The sequence below is a fragment of the Manis javanica genome, chromosome 8 (assembly GCF_040802235.1).
Source record: "Manis javanica isolate MJ-LG chromosome 8, MJ_LKY, whole genome shotgun sequence".
In the NCBI taxonomy this organism is placed as follows: Eukaryota; Metazoa; Chordata; class Mammalia; order Pholidota; family Manidae; genus Manis; species Manis javanica.
In genome coordinates this window covers 107,886,917-107,910,008 of record NC_133163.1, presented here as the reverse complement: position 1 = coordinate 107,910,008, position 23,092 = coordinate 107,886,917, and the positions used below count along the sequence as shown (strand labels likewise).

At 43.2% G+C, this 23,092-nt stretch overlaps 2 long non-coding RNA genes across 2 annotated transcripts in view; one reads left to right on the top strand and one right to left on the bottom strand.

Annotated features, from left to right (window-relative positions):
* Nucleotides 1-8,522, top strand: part of LOC108403844 (uncharacterized) — a 28,774-nt gene extending 20,252 nt beyond the window's left edge. Inside the window, exon 3 of the long non-coding RNA XR_005062047.2 lies at nt 8,193-8,522. This is a non-coding gene — a long non-coding RNA (uncharacterized lncRNA). The remainder of the gene's footprint in view (nt 1-8,192) is intronic.
* A 3,818-nt stretch (nt 8,523-12,340) lies between these two features.
* Nucleotides 12,341-21,724, bottom strand: LOC140843294 (uncharacterized). Its single transcript, XR_012120920.1, has 3 exons — nt 21,616-21,724; nt 20,241-20,307; nt 12,341-13,009 (listed from the first exon to the last, which is right to left on the bottom strand). It is a non-coding gene; the product is annotated as an uncharacterized lncRNA (long non-coding RNA).
* Nucleotides 21,725-23,092: the final 1,368 nt, after the last annotated feature.

Genomic DNA, 23,092 nt, shown 5'->3' with positions numbered 1-23,092 from the left:
ACATGTTGATATAATAATTTGGCTGTATTGGGTTAAATACAACATATTATTAAAATTAATCTTACGTGTTTATTTTTCCTCTTTCAAGTGTGGCTACTAGAAAACGAAATTGCCTATGTGGCTCACATTATATTTCTGTTGAACAGTGCTGGTTCAGACCCCACATTTGGCTACAGCACCCCAGCAACCTTCTATAAACGCTTAGAGACTTTGGAATAAGCATTGACAGCACTGATTAACTCTAAGCTGGAATTCACAGTCTGGAAACAAAGCCCAGAAGTGTTTATCTTGGACAAGGACCTGTGAAAGCAGATCGGAAGCTGCTAAAATAAGAGGTTGTTGCCAGAAGTCAGGCCAAAGCCTCACCTCAGTTAACAGCAGTAAGAGTTCAGGATTTCAGTGTGTTTCTGTGAAAATGGACCATTAATGAGACCAAAAGTCTAACACTAATAGCTGACAAATTCTCTTTTTTTTCTTTTTGCTTTGGTTTTTCAAGTCCAGAAAGACAAAGATATAAAGAACTTATAATGTAGTCCTATAAAGAAGTAAGACAAAACTACTGAAGTTAGAAATTGTCATAGTGGACTCTCTGGGAAGCACTCACTAGATAAGCTTGGGCATGCAAGAGGTTTGTTGGGGGACATGCCTGTGAAGGAGAAAAGGGGAGGTGGCTAGAGATGGCAGGGAAGGACCACAATGCCAGTCTGGCACCTGGGAAAGGAGAGAGGGAAGGAAGAGCAGGAGAAAGAGCTCAGACAGGGCCATACTTTTCTGAGAGGGTCTCAGCTAGGCCAGCAGGAGTCCCTGAGCTCAAATGCTGCCTGCTGGAGGCAGCTGTGTCAAGAGGATGGGCAGCACTGTGCCCTCACTGCCACAATCTGCCATTGGCTGGAAGGAGCCCTGGGGAGGTGTGTGACTTTACCCCCAACAGGCAGGTGGGTCTTTAGGGCCCTTACTGGGGCTGTCAGGTAACTCTTGCCCTTGGCAGTCCCCCTTGAAGGAGAGCTGAGTGGTGTTCTGCCACACTATCACAGAGATATTGATCTCCAATACTGGATATTGTGCTGGTCAAAGTTAAATTTACAAGCCCAGATAATCCTTGCACTTTTCTCTATACTACATTTCAAGGAGGAGAAGTCCCCACAAGTTTCTGTAGAGGGCGCACTCCTGCATACTGATGTCCTGAGTCAGGACCACATACAGGACACCAGATTCTATGAATCTCAGCTCTGCCATGTTCCAGACACTTCACTTCTCACAGCCTCAGTTTCCCAGTCTGTAACATTGCTGTGAATTAGAACATCTACCTTGTGGGATTGTGGTGATGATTAAAAAGGATAATATGTGAGGGAGCTGCCCACAGAGGTAAGATGTTTGATCTGTTCATTCATATACCAGTGGTCCCACCTACTGGAAATCAGGCTATGAATGCTAAAGGCTGCTAAACGCAGGTAATGTCATGTTGAAGTTTTTCAGCTATGGCAAAATTTAGTATGAAAATTATTTCCTTTGACAGAAAGTCGGTTAGAACTCTTTCTACTGGATCCCAGTTGCACATTGATCATGGATTTCTTGCAGTTCTTCATCTTAGAACACCTCCCCCAGATATTCCAGGAGGCATCCTTGCTCCACTCCCGTCTCTGCTCCACTATCATCTCCCAGGCCTCCCCTCACCTCTTTTCCCAAAACAGCAGTTCCAGCACCTCTGTCTCTTACCCTACTCTGTTTTCCTTCTTGGTGCACGTCAGCTCCTGCCCTCATAGGTCATGTATGTTGTTTAACTATTACTCTGTTGTCTTCTCTTCTAGAACAGAAGCTTCATGGGGTCAGGAACTTGGTTTCATTCACTAGTGTATCCCTTGGAATACCACCTGGCATAATGAAGCAATTGATTTTTTTTGACCTGATGTAATTAACTTTAAATTGTAGTTTCCAAAAGAAATGACATGGCAAATGTGGACTTTAGAAAAACAATAATGATTTTCATGAGTATCCTGGTCTACTTACCAATAAGAGCAAGAGGAAGAAAGGCTCATGATGGCAGAGCCCAGGTGCCCCTGCACCTCACCTTGGGTGGGTTCAACCTCCTTCCCAGTTGGACCTTTCACCAGAATCACTAGCAAGGAGCTAATGGACAGGCTGGGCATTTCTCTTTCTTTCTTATTCAATTTCTCTAGGGGAGAGGGGCAAGTTTTCTAGCAGGATGGGAAAAGAAGATTGAGTAAGAGCTCGGTCTAGCCCACCCAAGGGCCCTCGGCTTTTGGAGGATTATAATGGTTATGCCTGTTTTGACTTGTCCCTGTAAGTCACCAGCAAAGGTACAAGCTGTAGCTCAGAGAAGGGGAAACACTTTCTCTGCATCAGCCTAGAGGACAGAGCTGGCATGGCAGGGTGGCTGGTGCCGCTCCGGGGACAGTCATCTCTATTGCTTGGGTCTGTCCAGCCGCAGAGAGGCTGTAAGTGAGGGAAGAAGAACTACCCATCCTGAGAAATGTTCAAGCGGAGGGCAGGGTCCATGTGCAGCGTGGGGCCTGGGGGATGCTCAGCCCAGAGCCCCGAAGATTCCAGTTGTCCCCATAAGCTAGGAAAAGGCCGGCCGCCAAGCAGAGCCCCATCTGAGAGAGGAGCAAAGGGCAAGCCACAAGTCTGGCCAAGGTGTCTTGCCACACAGCATTGCCCTTCTTGCCTGTGACTGGAGGCCACCCAGCCTCCTGCCTCTCGGGGCGTCAAGCGGGAGGCCCCTAATCGCGGTCGGTAGCAGAGCCCAAGGCTGGGACAAGGGCCCAGGTTCTAGTCCCCACTCTCCTTCTACCTCACTGTGTGACCTGGGTCAAGGTGCTTGACCTCTCTGGGTCTCCAGTTCTTTTCCATAAAATCAGAAGCTGAAGTTAAATGATCTCTAAGGCTTTTCTTCTTATATATATATATTTTTTTTACTTTTTCCCCCAAGCGCTAATGCTTAGTGAACACATAACAGAGGGAATTCGAAAGGGCTGGGTTCTCTCTCTCTCAGAGCTCTCTGAAAGGCCGCTTAGCATTGGGCACTGGGGCTGGCCGGCCCCACAGAGAAGCAGCCTTGAGATGTCACAGACCTGCAGGATGCCTGTCCTGCCCCGGGCCCAGGGCTCTGCGCCTCCGCGGAATCTCGGGGAGCGGGGCTGCCTCCCAGGGGAGGGCAGCAGGCCCAGGGGTGCCGCGCAGTTCCCTCCGCCGCTGCCCTGCCTCCGGCCCCCACCGGCCCGGCCCGGGAGTGCTGACTGACGCCTTGTTCCTGCGAGTGCCTGGCAGCGGGCCCCACACAACTTCTTGAGCTTGTCAACACCCAGGATGGAATAAATCATCAGAGGCCCATTTTTAGCCAAGAGTGAAAAGTGAAGTCACCAGAAGTTGCCAAATAGGGTCACAGATGGGAGGCAAGGGTTTGTGGAAGGACAGAGCTGTCTTCCTGGGGAGCCAGTCGTGGGAAGGCTTGGGGCCCAGGATTTGCCTCCGTAGCCTGGCAGCATCCGCGGAGGGGGGCTCTGGAGAGGCCCGAGGCGGGAGGGAGGAGCCAGGACACTCCCTGCTCCTTCCCACCTGCAGAATCACGGCCACCAGCTGCGGGATTTTAGCTTTTTCTTGCCCCAGGAAATAGGTCCTTCTTGCTATCTTTCTTTTTTCCTTCTTGCTATCTTGAATAATAAAATCACAGGCAGTTTGGAGGGAGATGCTGAATTCTCTAATCAAGCGATTTTCCAATCTTTGGTTCAGTTTTGTTTTAGGCGCAGAGAGCGGGAAGGATTTGCAGCCTGTGTGCTCAGCCTCCCTCCCCCTATCTCCCCAGCTCTAACCTGGACTGATTTCATCTCAAAGGCTCTACCCCTTCTACTGTTCTGCAGTTCATGTTAGGTTTGAAAATAACACGGTCCAGTGGATATGAGCATATGGGAAAATTGCTGATATTTTAAAGACAAAACAGCTGATTTTTGTATATTCTTTTGCACACGGAATCCTGAAACCTTGCTGAACTCACCTATAAGATCTAGTAGCATTCATAGATCCCACTGGGTTTTCTTCGTGGATGGCTGTGCTGTCCTCCACTGTGTCATCTGTGATGGGCGCTTTGTCTGGGTGACCGACCTCGTGTGCCCTTACCTGAACCTGAGAACCCAGGAGGTGCTTTTATCGAAGATGACGAAAGCTGAATCTTCAGGTGCAATCTGTATTTGATCCAAGAGCCCCCATCATCTGGCGCCCACCCACCTGGGCCATGCTGATCTTCGGGCTTCCCACCCCGGTAGACTTGGCACCTTGGTGCCTGGAGAGCTTAGTGCCATTTGCACAGGTGGAGGTTTCACTGTAGGGTATGTCTTCCAGACTTTGTAAAAATGTCCGATGTGACGGATCTGAGCGCTTCTCTGTAGCCCACAGAATATCAGCCCTAAAGGTGGTCAAGTTCTTGTTCCCTTTGTGCCGAGTCCACAGCCCCACAGCCCCTCTTCTGGAGGTGATTCACAGCCTACCTAGGCACTCTGCCTCCCCTCTCCCTGTTCCCGGGCACCTCCCACCCCCACCCCCACGGTCTTTCTCTGACTTACCCAAGCCCTTTCACACTTTTTACTCTTGGTGCTAAGGTCTCAGCACCGCTTAGCGGGAGGTAGAACTTGGCACGCATTTCATGGAGACCTGGGTCCTGGCTGCTCACACTCCCTCCCTCATTTCCTTCGGCCTCCTCTTTCTTGCTTACTATCGATTTACCTTCTTTTAATATATTTTACACCTCTTAGCAAGTCCTCACCAGAACAGTACTGCCCAGTGGAAATAGAATGTGAGGCACAGGTGCAAGTTAAAATTTTTGATCAGTTGCATTAAAAAAGTAAAAATAAACATGTGAAATTAATTTTAATATATTCTATGTAACTCAATAATAGCCAGAATATTGTTATTTCAATGTGCAAGCAGTGTAAAAGTTATTGAGGTAGTTGATACTCTTTTTTTCCTGAGTAAGTGTTTGAATCTGGGTGTGTTTTACACTCTCAGCACATATCAGCAGAGACTAGGCACATTCCAAGTCCTCAATAGCATGTAATGAGTCGCTCAGTTCAAGCGCCTCTGCCCGCCCACGCCCGTGCTGTGCTGGTCCAGCCTGCGTGCTGAGCTCTGCCTGGTGGGTCCTTCCCTCCCACGTGAGCCACATCTTCCCCTGCTCCCCAGCAGAGGCCCGTCCCCCTCCCTGCCTCTTTCCTGCCTTTACCGTCTCTCTCCACATTCCAGGTCACAGTTCACTTGGTGGGCCTGTCTAGAATTCACCACCCTAAGTTATGAAGTAAAGGAGTATTGACAAAGAAGGTGAGAGAAATCATTCTGACCAGTTAACACAAGTTTAAAAACAAACAAACAAATTAAAAGCCAACTAGGACTAAGTATGTATCACAAATGTGGTAGAGAAGGAGTTAATAGCCTCGGTCTTCAAAGAGATTCTACTTTGATAAGGAGAACACTAGAACATCAATACAGGAAAGTGAGTAGGGGACATGAACAAACAGTTCACAGATAAGGAAATAAAAACAGCTTACAAATATATGGGAAAATGTTTGGCTTTACCAATGTTGGTAATTACAGAAATGCAATAACAGCAATAAAACACTGTCCTCTGCTACTTCATGCAAGATTAAGACTATGACACTACTCAAGCCTGGTGAGGCTGTGGGGAGACCAACACTGCTCCCACACTGTTCAGGAAACCAATTTGGCAGCAGGCTTTAAAATATTCATACTCTTTCCCCAGTAATTTCTTTTCCCAGAATCTTCTAGAGAAATAATCAGAAATGCAGACAAAGATGTATGGGCACTGATATTAATCACTATGTTATTTATTATTGTCAAAGCAACCTGAATGCCCCGTACTGTGGAGATGTGGTACGAATTACAGCATCCTCAAACAATGCAATACCAGGCAGCTATGTAAAAATGATAATGACCACGACTTTTATGACATGGGAAAAGGTTTTGCATATAAACCAACTAAGACATTTTAGTGATGGTTTCATATAAACTTAAAAAAAATTCAGCATTGTATACTCAAGGTGATCTCCACGATATAAACTTTGCAAGAAAAAAAGCTGTAAGATAATGAAAAAAGTGTTAATAGACTTTCTTTGGTGTGATTTTGGGTAATGTTATTAAGGTAAAATTTACACACACTAAAAGGCACAAATCTCAGCTGCACAATTTTGACAAATGAGTACACCTGCCCATCTCACACCCCTATCACAGTACAGAACATCTCCATCTTTCTAGAAAGTTTGCTTGTGACCCTTTCTTCTCTGCAAGAGGCAACTTCTATTTTCCTTTTTTATGCCTCTGGTGAGTTTTGCCTGTTCCAGAACTTCAAATAAATGGACTCATAAAGTGTGCTCTTCTGTGTCTGACTTTTGCTCAGCATGATGTCTGTGAGTTTTATGTTTATTTAAATTCTCTAAATATTGCATGTTGCACCTGCCCTATTCCAAGAATTAAGAAAAAAGTCATTTAAAAAAATGCAGGGATCTCTTTCTTTGCCCACATTTGGTCTGTGATCACTCCTGCGAAGTGCCATCGAGCCCTTCACTTCCCACTCCCTGTTCCTGGCCTCCCTTTGCAGAGCCTCTGTGCAGCCCACGGGATGGATGGATAGAGACAGGTTGTGCCCCTTGCCTAACCCCTCATTTTTTGCTCCTAGTAAGTGTCATTGAGGGGAACTCTCAGTGCTCTGCTGGGCGCCCTGGAGACCCTCAGAGGCTGTGCAGGCGAGGCTTGAAGCACAGCTGACTTGAGTCTCTGCAGATGCCCTGTGATCCTCCTAGAACAGAAGATAGGACACTTGTGAGGAGCTGCTTCAAGGGCACCTCTTCTCGCTCCCCTCCTTACAAGGAGGCTGTCATGAGACAGACTCATCTCCTCCCAGGTTCTGAGGAGCTGTGAGGCTTCTGCCTCAGTCCTTAAGATGCGGCTGCAAGATGTCAGCTCTTACTGTTTGTGTCTTAGGCACTGGGCCCCTTTTGTTTGGGTGTCACCCTGCACACGGGCCACAGGGAACTGACACCTCCAGCTACTCTTCCTTTCACCGTCTGTGTGACTAAGGTACTGTCTGAATCTAAAAAGGCCTAGTTGTTTCTTTATCAGCTGAATCCTCAGTGAGGCCTTAGCCTTGCCCCATGCCTAACAGTTTAAGTGCACATCTCTATTCATTTCCTAAGGCTGCTGCCACAGAGTACCTCAAACTGGGTGGCTTAAGCAACAGATGTGTGTCGTCTCGCGATTCTGGAGGCTGGAAGCCCAAAATCAAGGTGTGGGACGCTAGTTGAGGGCTGTGGGGGGAGGAGCGTGCCAGCACCTCTCTTGCCCTGTGGATGGCCGCCCTCTCCCTGGGTCTCTCACATGGGTTCTGCCCATGTGCATGTCTGCGTCCAAATTAACGCTTTTTGTAAAGCCACCAGTCATGGTGGATTAAGGCCCTTCCTAACAACCTCATCTTAACTAATTACATCTACTACAACCCTGTTTCCAAAAGTGGTCACATTCTGTGTACTGGGGATTAGACTTCAATTTGTGAATTGGGGTCAGGGGGTGTAATTCAACTCAGAACAATGTCTTTGCTCCTGACTAGACCTTCAGCTCCTGGGCCAGGAGGCTCTCAATACATGTTTGGCAAGTGTATGGTAGGTGACACAGAGAAGCAAAGGACCTAAGTCAGGAGCTGACGGGAGGAATCTGCAGGAGGACCTGGGGGTGGCATGGCCCCAGTGATATTCCTCAGCCTTGGCAGTGACCCTGAAGTGGCAGGGCCCAAGAAGATGGACGAAGGTAGTAAACCAGACTGCCAACCTACTGATTTACAGCAGAGACACCCTTTGAGAAGAGGAAGACTCATTTCTCCCAGCCATGACATTCCCTGCCTTTTCTGGGGCTACTTTCCTGGGAAGTACTTAGTCACCCCAGGGTGCTGTAAGGCCTCAGATGAGGGTTCAGGGAGGACCCTTGGAGGACAGATCACCCAGGTCCCGGGAAAGCTTGGTGAGGGAACTTGGAGACAACATCGCCCATTCCCGCGGTGTTACAGGTGAGGAACCTGAGGCCAAGAGGCCGAGGGAGTCGCTCTCGGTGACGGAGTGACAAAGCTGAGACAAGAGCCAGGTGTCCTGACCTGCTGTTGCGTGCTTTCTTCCCCACAGAGCTTCTCAGCCAGTGATTTGTCTTCTCCAAGCCTCATTCTCCTCGGTGTGATGTAGCAAACAGGGCCCACCACAGAGCATTGCAACCACAGATGCCCGCAGCCCAGGAGGAGCAGGGCAGCTTCAAGAAGCTGGTCAAAGAGGAATGTCACAAACACCTTGTTTCACAGCAGACTCTCCTTGCCCCAGCCCTGGGAGGATTCCCTAACACTGCCATGCTCAACATTTACCTGTGGTGTCTCCACCCTTAGTCCCCATTCCAGGCTGGAGGCCGGTACCGGCTACTTCCACACCAGCACTGTACCTTGTACTTTGTTCAAGATTAAAAAAAGAAAGTCCCTGCAATTGTTCTGAATAGTGTCAGCTTCTTTGCGAGGCTTGTCTTCTTTGTATTCGGATTCCTCACCTCCAGTTCCTAAGGTTATAGATGCTCAATAAATAAACATACTGAGTTAACTGGAGAAGCTCCTACCTGCTGTGAAGACTGGGTGGGAATAAGAGGAGTCAGAACTGATGAATCCATTTTTTTTCCCTTTTACCAAAGTCTGTTCTCAGGTTTACTTTTGAAGTAACTCTCTCCCCTCCTCTGCCCTGCGCTCCTTTCTGATTCCAGACAGTGGGCCTTGAAAGAGGGCTTTCCTTTAGGGAAGAATGCTCCGTGACTCGCTTCCACCACCGAAGAATTCCCAGGACTTCCCTCAAAGCATTTGTTTAGGAACATCAGGATTTTCCTTTTCAGCTGTCTTCTAAACCACCTCTCCAAACCAGCCCATAAAAAGCAGCGGGAGAGGAAGTGAAGAAATGAAACCCAACCAGATCTTCAATGTGACAGGCTAAGCCCAGTTTCCCATCTGGAAAACCAGGGCAAAAGTGATTTTAAAAAAATGGTGCCATTTGAAAGAGTTCATTAGTGCATCTGGGAATCCCCAAGGGAAATTTCAGGAATCAGTGGCTTCTGGGAAATGCATGAGTCATAGTAAAAGCACCCACCATTTTCTTGCTGAAGGCTAATTCTTTAACGGTCATGACATAATCTCCAAGTCATACTGTGGTCTGACATTTAAAAAATTTTTTTCTTTTTTGCCTCTTTATCCCCTTCACCTTTTTTATCCACCCACCCCAAGCCCTCCCCCGTGGTAACCGTCCGTCAGTCACTTCTCAGTGTCTATGAGTCGGTTGCTGTTTTGGTTGTTTTGATTTGTATATATATGTACCGTGGTTTGATACTTTCTAAGACCCCACAGATATTAGCAGGCTACTCTTTTGGGCCTTGTCATGCATGAGGAGTCTCCAGTCCTTGGTCTGAACCTTTGAAGAATATTCCTGCTTGCTCCCAGGTGCTCCCAGTATGTGTCTGCACTGTACTCTCTCTTCTTTTATAGACTCTGAAGACAAGAGTAGGAAGAAGCAGTAGGAATTATCTGGAACCATCCGTCTGTAGTGCTATTTCAGATACTGCCTCCCCATGAGGTCTTTGCTAACCTGGCAGCCAAACTAATTACTCCCTGCTCTGAGTTCCCATGCATCATGCACCCGTGTTAGTTACAGCTTTTCCCAGAGTGCATTATAATTATTACAAATCTTTCTCCTGGGCTGTGGGCTCCTGAGAGCCAACATCCTGTCTTACTCAGGCTTGCATCTCACTGTAGCTCCTAGCAGTTTCTGGCAAGCAGTAGCTCCTTAGCTGATGCTTGTTAAATGAATAAAGAAGGGCCCTCTTTCTACAGACAATAAAGTTGGGGATGCACAGAGACATGGGGTGCCTACGGTAAGATAAAGCTCTTTCCCACTACTTACAGTCTTCTGCAGTTACTTACTGAGTAAAGTGATTGAGCTGATAGTGAAATGGATTGTTTTCATTTTCTGCGTTTACTATCTCTGGCCAGATATATAGAGGCCAGATGCTTCCAGCTTGTCCTCGCACATTGCATGACTGTCCCATTTAATGTGGTTTGCTCTTGGTAGTGATGGAAAGTTGTACTCCCCTGCTCTTTGCCCAAAAGGGGACAGAATTTCCTGCTCAAACCTCAGATTTTGGGGGGCCTGCTCTTCGTATTACAGGAAGGTGTAGTTGGCTGGGAAGTGCAAGATCATTTCCCGAGTCTTTTTCCTCTTTTTCTTTCTTAGTATCTCTTATTCTCTGGACAACCCAAGGAGCCCATCTGACTGTGGACTTTGGACTATGTACATTTGGGGACAAAACATGTTTTCATCCTGAGCTACCTCTTTCAAAAATGGAGCAATGGTCCCAATTTGCTGTTGGCATTTCCAGTTAGTGTCAGCTTGGTAAAAGGGTCTGTAGGGGCTTTCAGCTTTGTGTAACATGTGCCCAGAAAACTGCCCCAAATTTTCTTTCTGTCTTTCCTCCATGTACAAAGGAATTATGAAAAAGGAAATAAGCACTGAAATTGCCAGAGATTATCTTCAAGGTATTTAACAATGTTTCTGACACAGCCTTCCAGCTCTGGGGTGAAGGGTCCCAGGGAGTTTCAGGGCAGGAAAGGGCCTGAGCCAGCATCAGGATACCAAATGGTAAGAAACCAGCACAAATTTATACACTTGGATGACCACAGGGATGCAGCCCAGAGGAATATCTGCCCTGGGAGCAAGAAAGAACAGGAGCAGTTAACATCTCCACCATCTCCTCGTCTTTCCAAACTGTCAGCATAGTAGGACCTTCGGAAGAACATCTCTAAATGTTGAGGCACAGGCCGCATTCTCTGGGGTGGGACCCAGGGCCTCGGAAGCCCCCCAGGTAATGACAGTGTGCACACAAATTGAGAACCCTGCTCAATGGCAACACGTTATTTTTGTCTTGAGGGCATTGATTTCCTTCTCAGTGAAAAATGGACAACATACCTTGACTATTGTAAATAATGCTCCAATTATTTACAATAACCAAGATAGGGAAGCAATTTATTGTCCATCTGTAGAAGAATGAATAAAGAGGTTGTGGGGGCTGTGTGTGTGTGTGTGTGTGTGTGTATACATATATATATCATCTGTACACACATACATTTTATTCCATAAAAAAGGATGAAATTGTGACATTTGGATGGACCAAGAAGATACTATACTAGGTGAAATAAGTCAGAGAAAGACAAACACCATATGATTTCTTTTACATGTGGAATCTAAATGCTTCTAGGGGGGTATTGGTGTGGGTACACTGCCCAAGGGAGCCAGTTCTCAACTTTGGCTGCACATTGGAATCATCTGGGGACTTAAAAAAAAAAGCCTTATGTCACAGACTGTAGCCCAGACCAATTAAAACAGCTGTGAGCATTAGTAGTTGGCAAATCCAATCGGGTCATTTCAATGGGCAGGCAATCCTGAGAACCACTGCTAGAGCTTTCTCACCTTCATCAGACCTGTCTGAGAATAAAAATATTATTTGAGCATTATGCTTGCAGATGGATTTACTTCATATAAAAAGTCAAAACCTTAAAGCAAAGGAACCATTAACTGCTACTGATGGCAAAGGACTCAATTTAGGCACAGTAGCCTTATTTTTTAGCATCCCTGTCTAAACCTTTTGTCATTTTGCAAGTGTCCTATTTCTTCTTCTAGCCCGAGATTAAACCTTAAACGGTCTATCCATTTAGAAATCTCTGCATTGCATAAGAAATAAAGTCAATGATATTGTAATACAATAATTTTGTAATAGTCTATATTGTAATTTGTATGACGCCAGACTGCACTTACTGTGTGAATATTTCATAATGTATATACCTCTTAATCGCTATGTTGTACACCTGAAACCAATGTAATATTGTATCTCAACTGTACTTCAACAAAAATAAAAGAAAATAAATAAAGATTTAAAAAATAAGTCTCTGTGTTCAGTGAAAATGGCTTTTAGTAAAATCTCCGTTTGCCTGTCAGGCCTCCTTGAATGTGCCCTGCAGCCAAACAACAGGATAAGGGGGAGGGGGCTGGGAGGCAGGGGTCAGTTGATTCAAGGGGGCCATATTTTCCTTGTTTTGCGTAGAACCCAAACCTCAGGCCCTGCTCACTCTTCCTTTTCCTTTTTCTGGCCTCTTCTGTTTATTTCCTGGGGAATGTCCTGGTGAGCCTGCCCTTTGAGCTGAATTCCCAGAGAAGGACAAGCTCAGCACTTGGGTGTAGAATTCCAGAAATGGGCCGTGGCTGGTTCTGCCCCCACCTGCTAGCTCACAGCCGGGCTCTTGCCAGGAACAGAGATTCTTCCAGAGTTCCCACCTTCATTTTCTCCCTCATGGCTGCAGGAGGTGGTAGTAAAGTCTTGGCCTTACGTCTTAACTCCATCTCAATCTAGGGATGCATAATGACTACTCACCCCCAGAAAATAACAGGAATGAAGGAAAATGGGGGAGAAGGAAGCCAGAAGAGTCATCCAAGGTGTTTTGCCAATGGGTTTCCGCCCCGGGCAAGTTCGCTATGGATTCAATGCGACCAAAGAAATTGACAGCAAAACGTTCTTGGGGTGAAAGGGTTATGCCCAACTTTATTTTCAGGTGGCAGGTCAGTCACTAAAATCCTGTTCACTCAGAGCGAGTCTGCATGCAGCAAGCCGGTCTCCGCCCCTGGGGCCTTTTACCTGCACAGCAGTCTCAGTCTCTGGCCTCGGCGCTGCCACCACTCCAGCCTCTGCTCTGCTCTCCTGCAGCCTTGCAGCCCTGCCATCGTGTCGCACCCAGAGCACTGGGTGGCGCTCTTTATATAGAGTCAACAGCCATGTATTGCCCACACGTGTGCAGTGAGCTAGTCAACCAGGAATCTGGCCACAGGAACTCTCATTTTATCCACACAAGGCAAAATCTTCCATGTTGATTGACCTTTTAAAATTAAAATTTTTTACAGTTTTATTAAGGTTGAATAGATATATAATAACTGTACATGTTTTAAGTGTACAATTCGATATGATATCACACATACATATACTTGTAAAACAATAAACACAGTTAAGGTAATGAAAACAATTTGTTTTTCCTTTTTTTCTGGATAAATGAAAATAAATTTCTAAGACTGTACTAAAGAATTCTGTGTGTGTGTGTGTGTGTGTGTATGAATTCAGCTGCTTTGGATTTTGGCAAATACATCTAAAAAAATCTCAGATGTAGAGGATCTTTTGAACTTCAAATAAAATTTCTAATCACAAATCATGTATTTTACACACTATTCTTTTTCATCATTTCTTATTAGCTCATAAGATGTTTTAATTTTAATTATATTATTTTATAGCTTATAGGAACTTTGGCCTATATTATCATATTTCGTCTGTGATTTTATTCTCACCAAAGCCCTTAGTGTTAATTTTAATCATTTCCATTTTAAAGCAAAAGAATGTAAAAGGACTTGGTTAGGGTCACACAATTAGTGCAGCCAAGGGTTTTTGATAATTGATTCCCAGCTCTGTGTTCTTTGTAGCATACATGTAATCATTTATGTGTAAGGAAGAAAGGCATAAAAATCTCAAACAATTAATTTAAAAATCTTCAAAGAGCCTTGACAATTATTTTTTAAATGAGATTTATTTTGCCATGGTACACCATCATTTTTGCACATGTGTGAATAAATGAACTTTGGCATTAATGAATTCTGTTAGAACCTTGTGTTATTTTTGATGCATTGCCAATTAGCCTAGAAGGTGAAAGGCCTCTATAATATCCAGACAGCTTCAATTTGCTTTAGTTTTCTCTTTTGGGATTTCAGACTTTTTGAATTGAATTCCTTCCTTCCTGTTCTTTTTCTTATTTTTGAAAATAGAAGTTGGAAATACAGTATGACCAATGACCACAGGGAGTGTTTTTACCTGCTACTGCAGTATTCTAGATAATTAATCTAAGAGAGAAAGTCCATTCCCTTCAGGGAAAATGAGATGTCTATATTCAGGGTCTGAAACAAAGTTGAACTAAGAAGAGCAAGAAAGTTCAACCTAAAAGTAATAGGATCATAGCGTTTTAGAATTGCAAGATCTTAATAAATTAGTAACAAATGTTGCCAGTTAAGGAACCGGCATGGTTATGGAGCCCAATCAGCTGGTCTTCAGAGCCTGCGGTTGAGGTCTGGACAGAGGAGACGGCTGCTCCCAGAGGTTGCACAGCTCCTTGCTAGCTGCTGGGGCAGACAGCACAGAAGGCTGGCCCCGGAGGGCCTCCACCTCCAGATGGGAGGAGTTCTGAAAGTCAAAGCCGGTTTCACAGATACTCGTACGGCTCTCATTTGGTAATGATAGGTTGAGAAAAGATTTAATGAGAAAAAGCAAGTGTGAATTCGTCAATATTTTAAAATCCTTTTATGAGGCTCCGTCTCTTCCCACTGCCACGAGGAAAGGGCCAGGAGCCTCTGCGCGGAGGCTGGGCTGCCGCTCAGCTAGCACCTGGGGAGGCCGTCTCCCCACTGCAGCGGGGCCCTGCTGGGCTGGAAGTTTCTCCCCAGTGGAGGGATGCTTCCAGTGAAGGCCAGGAGTACAATCTTAAGGAACTAGGCCTGCCACTGGCAATTTGATAAATGCTGGGGCTCCAGGATGTTGTCAGAGGAGCATAATGTTGATTATCCATGGAAGGGGCTCCTATAAAATAGGGTGCAGAGAACTATAAAAGTGAGTGGAAAACTGTGACTTTATCACATAGGCTGAGACACCACCTATCCTGCCATGTCCCCATCTCTTCCTTGTTCATCTTATTTGGAGGAAAGCAATCTGCCACGACCCAGTTAAAGAATCACATTTGGTTTAAGTCAGTTAAGTCATTCCTCAGGTATTTGATTTCACAGCCCCAGATTGGCTAGGAGTGGTCGTGCGATGAACTGGACAAGAAGGCAGAAGGTGCAGCTGCGGGAAGCTCCCAGGAGAGCTTTGCTGACTGAAAAGTCCAGATGTAGCCAGGGTCAATCCCTTTTCGGTCTACCTGCCCTGAACGTGGCCAGGATGCCCATGGTGGCATTTTGTGATCAGAAAGCAAAGAGCAAGAGCAGAAAGGAGATGTGACCTAAAGACCTGACACTATTGCTAGACCAACACGAGAAATTGCTTTCTATGTCTTGCTATGTGAGAAAAACAAATCCCTATATATGGAAGCCACTGTTAGCTGGATTTTCTAATGATTTGCAGCCAAAATATTTCCTGATAGTGAAAGTCACTGCATGGGGCAAAAAACAAAGGCAGCCTGGAAGAGGGGAAGAAAGCAGCTAGTTAAGCCTTAGGACCAACTGTGGAATGAAGGGCACGGTACCATTTTTTCAGGTTTATTTTCCCCTCCCTGCTAAAATATCTGAAATTCATGTAATTGTATCCCATCCTCCCCCACCAAAAAAATAAAATAAAACAAAGTAAAACTGTTACTATTTTAGTTATTGCTAGCTTAAAATGTTGTTTTCATTCCATCATACATATCAGGTATATTGGCAATAGTTACATTCACCCCTTGCCCTTAGTCTGTAAAAGGATGAAGAATAAACCCTAGAAAGGGTTGCAGAGGGAACACAACAGGAGTATCATCAGGAGATTGTGAGCTTGATGCTGAAACACAGCTTTGTAAGTGGACACACAACGTGGTCACTGCACGAAGGACCTGTAGGGCACATGCCTTTGGGAATCTCCTTGCTAGGCAACCTCCAAGTGTGGTGTGTGTGATGATTAGGACACATGAGCTGAGTGCTGTGAAGACAGCAGTGCATCTCCTACAAAGCCTCCAGCAGAGAGCACCGAGGAAGGCTTCCTGGCTCAGGCCTGCGGGGAAATACTTGGTCACCTCTTGGGAGGGCTCCGGTGCAGTTAGAAGGGCTCTGGCCAGAAGTGCCGAATGGAAGGACTAAGTGGACATTGCAAACCTGGGGCCAGCAGCAGCCAGAGAGGAAGAGGTGTTGCCATGTTAGTCCAGAGAAGTCAGGTGCTTGGTTGCCAAGGAGCATCTGTGTTGGAATTTTATATGCAGACTCAACAGAGCCAAATTCCTTAAAAGCAGCTTCTTTCTGTCCAGATGGTTTCAGCAGGCTTGACAGAAGGGTGTGTGTGCGTGTAGAGGTGGGTGGCATTCTCAGGCTGGGCCTCCCTTCTTTTTTAGGATTTTGTCCCTTAGTAACTCTTTCCCAGTTAAACTGTATTTCTTATTTTTCTTAAGCACTTAAGTAAGAAGGGGAGAGCATGGCTTTCAGTGAGGGTCCTCTGTGTTGGAGACCATTCAGGATCACTTAGGTGGCAGCATCCTGCAGTGATTCTCACTCCCTCATACCCAGTCACATGGAGTGATGCATGTATGAAATCCATAACTGATCCCCACGCCTGATTTAAATCAGAGCTGCCCTCCTCCTCGGCCTTGACTTACTGATACCCAGTGCTGATTAAAAAGAGATTTGAGCTTATTCCATGAACACTCAGAAACCTGAGGGTCTTCTTATCACTAAAACAGACTCTCATTTTACACAGGAAGAACCCAAGATTCGTTTTTGGGGAAGTGAATTGCCAAGGGCATCCAGTTGGAACTCAGGAGATGACACCCATTTTTCTGGGAAACTGAAGTATGGCAAAGCATTCTAACACGTGAACAAAGGGAGAGAGGAAGCCATGCAGGGTGGTAGCCCTGGATAACCCTCAGAGGAGTAGTTCTAATCGGTGGGGCTCAGAGAGCCTTCTGGGAAGGTTTGACAAAATAAACCTATTGAGGCCCCACCCCAGAGCAACTGAATTAGAATGTCTGCTTAGGAGGTGCCAAGTGTATTTTGGAAACACTCCCTGGGTGCTTCTGATGGGCTGGCTGCTCAGGTTAAAACCCATAGTGTTAGAGGAATAATTTACCCTGAACAATCCAGTACGGGCCATTTTTCTCAGGCAGCTAATTTTTCACTGATTGCTTATCTTGTAACAGAAATAATGTAACAGCAAAGCTAAGAGTGTGTGCTGTGGAGCCCAGCTGCCTCCCATTTCCACCACATTCTTTGGGCAAATTACTTAACCATTTTGCTCTTCAGTGTCCTCGTCTGTAAAATGGAACTAAAAATAATGTCTACCTCAGATGGTTGTGAAAACCAAGGTAGTACGTATAACACACTTAGTGTTTGGCAAATGATAATCAGCCTTACCCTGGAACATTAGCTACTATTAGGAGTACACATTACATGATCATCGCAAGTGTAGGTTGGAATCGTCATTTCTGGGAGCCTCTGGGACAGGTAGAATCACATACTGTTTATCTCCAACAGAAGTCCATTCATTGCTTAACCTCTTTGGAAATTCTTTTTAGCTAAAAAAGGAAGGCACATTCATGCAAATTGGTTCAGGTTTACAGGTGCAGAGTGGTCTGGAAATTATCCTTAGCTAAAAATAAACTAGCTTGATGATTTCTGCTTCCTGCGCTAGAGTAGATGAGAGAGCCAGAAAATCTTCCCATTCAAAACAACTGAAATATTGGATAAAGCATATTTTTAAAATCTTAAGAAATGCATCCTTGAATGTCCATGGGAGTAAGAAATCCTCTCGGCTCCCAAACAAGTAAAACCAAGAACTCTGGGAAGTAAACAAATACCAAAGCTTGCTTTTACCATCAAAGTTTCTTTCAAATGTTGGAGCCTTGAGCTACTGCCCTGGAGATTGTATGGGGATGGGAGATAGGAGCTTAAATCCAGGGCTTGATCAAGGTAGGTGCCTCATAGGAGATCTTTACATAAAGCTGGGATCCCGAAGGCCTACATGTTTTATGGTGAACACAGAAAGAGAATCAGGAAATCTTGTCTGTCCCACCTCAGATGATCATCGTGGCCTGGCAGAAACTGACTCTCACTTGCTTTTACCATTGAAATGCATACCATGTGTATGGCCCAAATTATCTAAGCCAGAAACTTTAAAATGAACTCAGTTTCATACTACCTCACATGACCAGCTGCATAAACACAAATATATTCTGGAGGGATCCTGTTGCAACCCAGGTCTCTCAGGGTTTCCAGAGATAAGTGTCCAAGGAAAATGAGCAGCTGATAGTCAAAAATCACAAAACACACAAGGAAACAAAATATTATGATTGAGAAAACGAGCAGAAAACAAACACACAAACCCATATCAGAAATAGATCGGCAAGAGATTCAGATACTGGATTTATTGAACACCCAAAAAGTAAAATAACGATGCAAAATATATTTAAATATATGAGAGAAGCTTGAAAAGTTGAGCGGGGAGCAAGAAGATTTGAAAAAGAACCAACCAAATATAACTTCTAAAAATGTAAAATATAGTAATGGAAATTAAAACCTCAGTGGATGGAGTAACCAGAATATTAGATACAGTTAAAGAGAAATAATGAAGATGGATACAATGACATTATCATGGATATAAATTTAAGAAGTAAATTGAAAAATACAAAGTAAGGCTAAAAAAAAAGAAAAAATATGTTTCAGTTAGATATGAAGAAGAGATTTTATTCTAACAATGGCTGAGATTTTTCCAGAACTCTTGAAAGACACTAATCTCCAACAAATCTGGAGGATAAATAAAAGGAAACACACTGCTACACATATCAGATTAGCTACACAATAAAGAAAAATAGATGATCTTAAAATCAGTCAGGGAGGAAAGATGGATCTTCTATGAAAGAGTCGCCATGAGTGACTTCCCGATTTCTCATCTGCTCTTATGGATGCCAGAGGGCATAATGTGCTGAAGAAAATAATTGTTAACAAAAATTCTATATCCAGCCAAATGACTTTTCAAAAATGAGGAAAAAGAAAATTCAAATAAATGAACAAATAAAAGAGATCATTTATCACCAGAACATCCTCACTAAATGAAATTCTTCACAATATGCTTCAGGTAGGAGAAAAATGGCCCAAGAGGGAAAAGTTGAGATATGAGAAGGAATGGTGAGCAAATATACTACTAATATGTGGATAAATATGAATAAACCTTGTCTTAAATCTAAATAAAACTTAACTCTATAAAATAATAATCGTGTCAAAATTTCAGGAATAAAAGCATATTAGAAGTGAAATATCAGACACTTTAATCATTGGATTGGGTCTGAGGATAATTAGAATTGAAAATAAAGTTAAGGAACCTTGAATTTTTCAAGAGGTTAAAGATACTAATTTTAAATTGTTAAAAAAGTATCTTAAAATGTTTAGGACAACCACAAAAACAAAAGATATAAAGGAATAAGTAGAAGTCAATGGAGGGGAAAAAACAGTGAAATACAAACAAAAAAATCTCATTTAATTCACAAGAAGTAGAGTTTGAGAGAACAGCAAAAGTAAGAAATATAAAACACACAGTAAGATGGTAGAAATAAATCAAATATATTAGTAATTATGATAACCAGAACAGGACTAAACTCCCCAGTTAAAAGTTAAGAATTGATAGCCTAGATAAAGAAATATAATCTAGCATATGCTGTTTATGTGAGACACATTTCAAACATAAGGATGCAGAAATATTGAAAGTTAAGGGATGTTAAAAGATACAATAGACAAATACTAATCAGAAGAAAGCTGGAAAAATATTAGTATCAGAAAAAAAAAGACTTTAAGGCCAATAGCTTTTGAGTGGTAAAGAGGTTACCACGTAATGTAAAATGCTTAATTTCCCTTCCAAATGTAACAATTCTAAACTTGAAAGACTACTATCTATCTATGTCACTATCTATCATCTCTCTAATTTATCTATCTATCGATGCTCAAAATACATAAAGCAAACAAATGATAGCTCTTCAAGGGAAGCTAGACACATCCACTGTGCTAGTGGGAGATTTTAAACACTTTCTTCCAGTGATTCATTGAAGAGCAGAAAAAAATCAGTAATGATATAGAAGCCTTAGAGAACACATTAATAAACTCAATAAAATGGGCATCTGGGGAACACTGCACTCTGCAGTTGTTAAGTTGTTGTTTCTTTTTAAAACACAAATGGAATTTTCTGTGAACAAATTTCAAATGTAATCAAGTTAGAAATCAATAACAAAAACAGTAATGAGAAAGACCTTACATTTGAAATGAAAAACATACTTTAAACAATTCATAAGTTAAAGAAAATATCATAATGGAAATTTAAAAATACATAGACATGAATATGATGAAGATACATACTATGTTTGAAAATTTCTGGAAAGCAGAACTAGGAATAGAAGAGATTTTCATTCATCTGAAGAGGGATCTGTTAAAAACATACAACGAACATCATTATTAATAGTCAAAAATTTAAGTTCAAGGGATAAGATAGAGATGCTCACTTCCAGCAATGTATTGGAGGTCATAGTTAGGGTAGTAAAACAAGAAAAAGAAATGAAAAGTACAAGAATTGGGAAGGAAGAAACAAAGCTTTCATTATTTGCAAACGTAGAAATTCCAAAATTATCTCTGTCTCAATTTTTAGGGTTAAGAGTTTGGCAAGATGTCTACATATAAAATTATTAGAAAAAAATCAATTGCATCTCTATGTACCAGGGGCAATTTTCAGAAAAATGTAATTTTAAAAGATGCTAATTACATTAGCAAAAAAAAAAATGAAGTACTTGGTAATACATTTATAAGAGAGATGTAAGTCTTTGTAGGTAAAGCTCCTAAACTATACTGTATTTAGCCCTAAAACCACTAAGACATACACTATGTTTACCATATTTTTTAACAGGAAGACAATATTATAAAGATGTAAATTTCTCCCTTTTTGACCTGTGAGAGTCCAGTAGAGGTTTTATTTTTTTGGTAGAACATGACAAACAGATTCTTTAATTTATACAGAAGATCTAAGGGCCAAGGGTAGTCAAAACAATGCTGAAAAAGCAGCAAAAGATAGTAGGACTGTCCCTACAACAGATCAAATTTTATTATAAATCATTGCAAACTCAACTATGTTCAAGTTAAGAACTTTTTATCAAGATACTTTTAAGACAGTGAACAGATGAGACAGAGATATTTGCAGTATGTAACTACAAAGGATTTGCAAAATATGTTAAACCTCTTATGAAGCAGTAAGAACAAAACAAATGACTCAATGGAATAATAGGCAAAAGACATGAATAGGCATTTTACAGAACATACACATATGACTCATAATTACATGAAAAGCTGTCCAATCTCATTATTAGCTAGGGAATTACATATTCAAACTCCCACAAAAAACCATTTTACACCATCAGATTAGCAAACACAAGTTGATCATTTATAATGGTGTTGAGGGTGTTTGAGGAACTCTATTAAAACTGCTAGTAGGGATATAAATTGATATAACCACTTTAAAATACAGTGTAGATTTTAAAAACTAGCATTTCCTATAGTAATATTGTTGTAAAAGCTGAATGTCCACATACTCTATGACCCAGAAATTCCACTTCTGCTTGAAGAAACTGTTAACACAGGTGTGCCAGGAACACACAAGAACGTTCATAGTTGTATTGTTCTTAAAGGCTACAAACTGGAAACAACCCAAACGCCCATCAACAGTAGAATAGATACGTATACTTACTTGATATATTTGATTCAGTAAATGCAGAAAGTACGATGTAGCAGTGAAAATGAATGAACTACACACAGCTGTACTCAATAACGTGAAGAAATCTTAAAAACATAAAATCAAGTACAAGAAGAAAGTCACAGCTGAACGCATAACAGTAGGACTGCATTGATATCAATGTCAAAAACAAAACTAACCAATCTCAGGCTATAAGGTTAGCTGTCGCAAGAAAGGAGAGGAAAGTGACCTGGGGAGGCACCTGGGGGGTTTAATGTATGGTAAGAGTCTATTTCTATTCCTGAATAGAGTATTCACTGTGATTCATATTGAGTTTCTAAACCATACAGAGGCTTTTTATACCCTTCTGTATGTATGATATAGTTCACAATTAAAACAAAACAAAACAAAAAGCCATTGGGCAAATATAACCGAGACTGTCAGCTGATTAAAAATTGTGGGGAAAATATAACAGTGAACCACACACCGAACAGCCAGGCATTGTGTCTCCCACAAGGTGAGCTGCCTCTGCTGAGCTATTTTACAGGCATTTTCTCTCTGACACATCCTGGCAAGGAAAATAAAGAGGACTTTTCTTTCACTCTCTTGCTCTTTGCGTTAATGAGATTGCAAGTATGGGTCAACTATTTTGTCCAAGGTCACACAACTACTGAAGGTTCCCAGGCCATTCATTTCATCTATTATTATGCAGTGTTGTATTTTATCCTTCCCAGGAGGGCCTCAGAAAAGAGAATATTAAAAGGCTACAGTAATTAGCCTCACATTGTAACACCCTTGACTTCACGCTCCTCCTTCATCAGAGGAGGATGGGTTTAATCCTGCCCTTCTCACAGGGCTCTGAGATCCTGGCAGGAAAATAGGGGGGGATTTCCCGAAGATGCCCAAGGGTGGCCTGGGTCTAAGTGAGTCACTGTTGTTCCCAGTGGTCTTTGGGGAGTAACTGTGGACCCCAGGGGAAGGCAAAGCGTTAGGTCAGGTCTTATCTGTGTGGGCAATTTGGGAGTATTTGATCAGATTTCCAGGGTTGTGGTATTGTTAGAGTAGATAGATAGCCAGACGAGAGCAGGGAGGGGTTTGGGACTCTGGCTGGTGTTTACATTCAGTTAGATGCTTGTTTATATTTAAAGATTCCATGCAGCCTGTTCTTCTTGCGGGCTGTGGGCAGGGAGGGTATAGGTACCCAACCTGCCAGAACTGACTGGTTCCAACACAGAGGAGAAGCTGGCCCTGACTCCATCTCAGAGTACATCACATGCTCCTTAGCATACTAAAAATCACATGCTTGGCATCATGTCAAGTTCCAAGGAAGATCGTGTAAGGACAAAAGAAGGTGTCACCGTCTTTCCCAGAAATCCCCTCCCTATTCTGAGAAAACCCCACCTAACCTAATAAATATTCCACCCCTGCTTGAGCTCCAGCTGTAGGACCCCCTAACCCAAACCCCATGGTGCCGCTCCCCTCTGGAGCACAC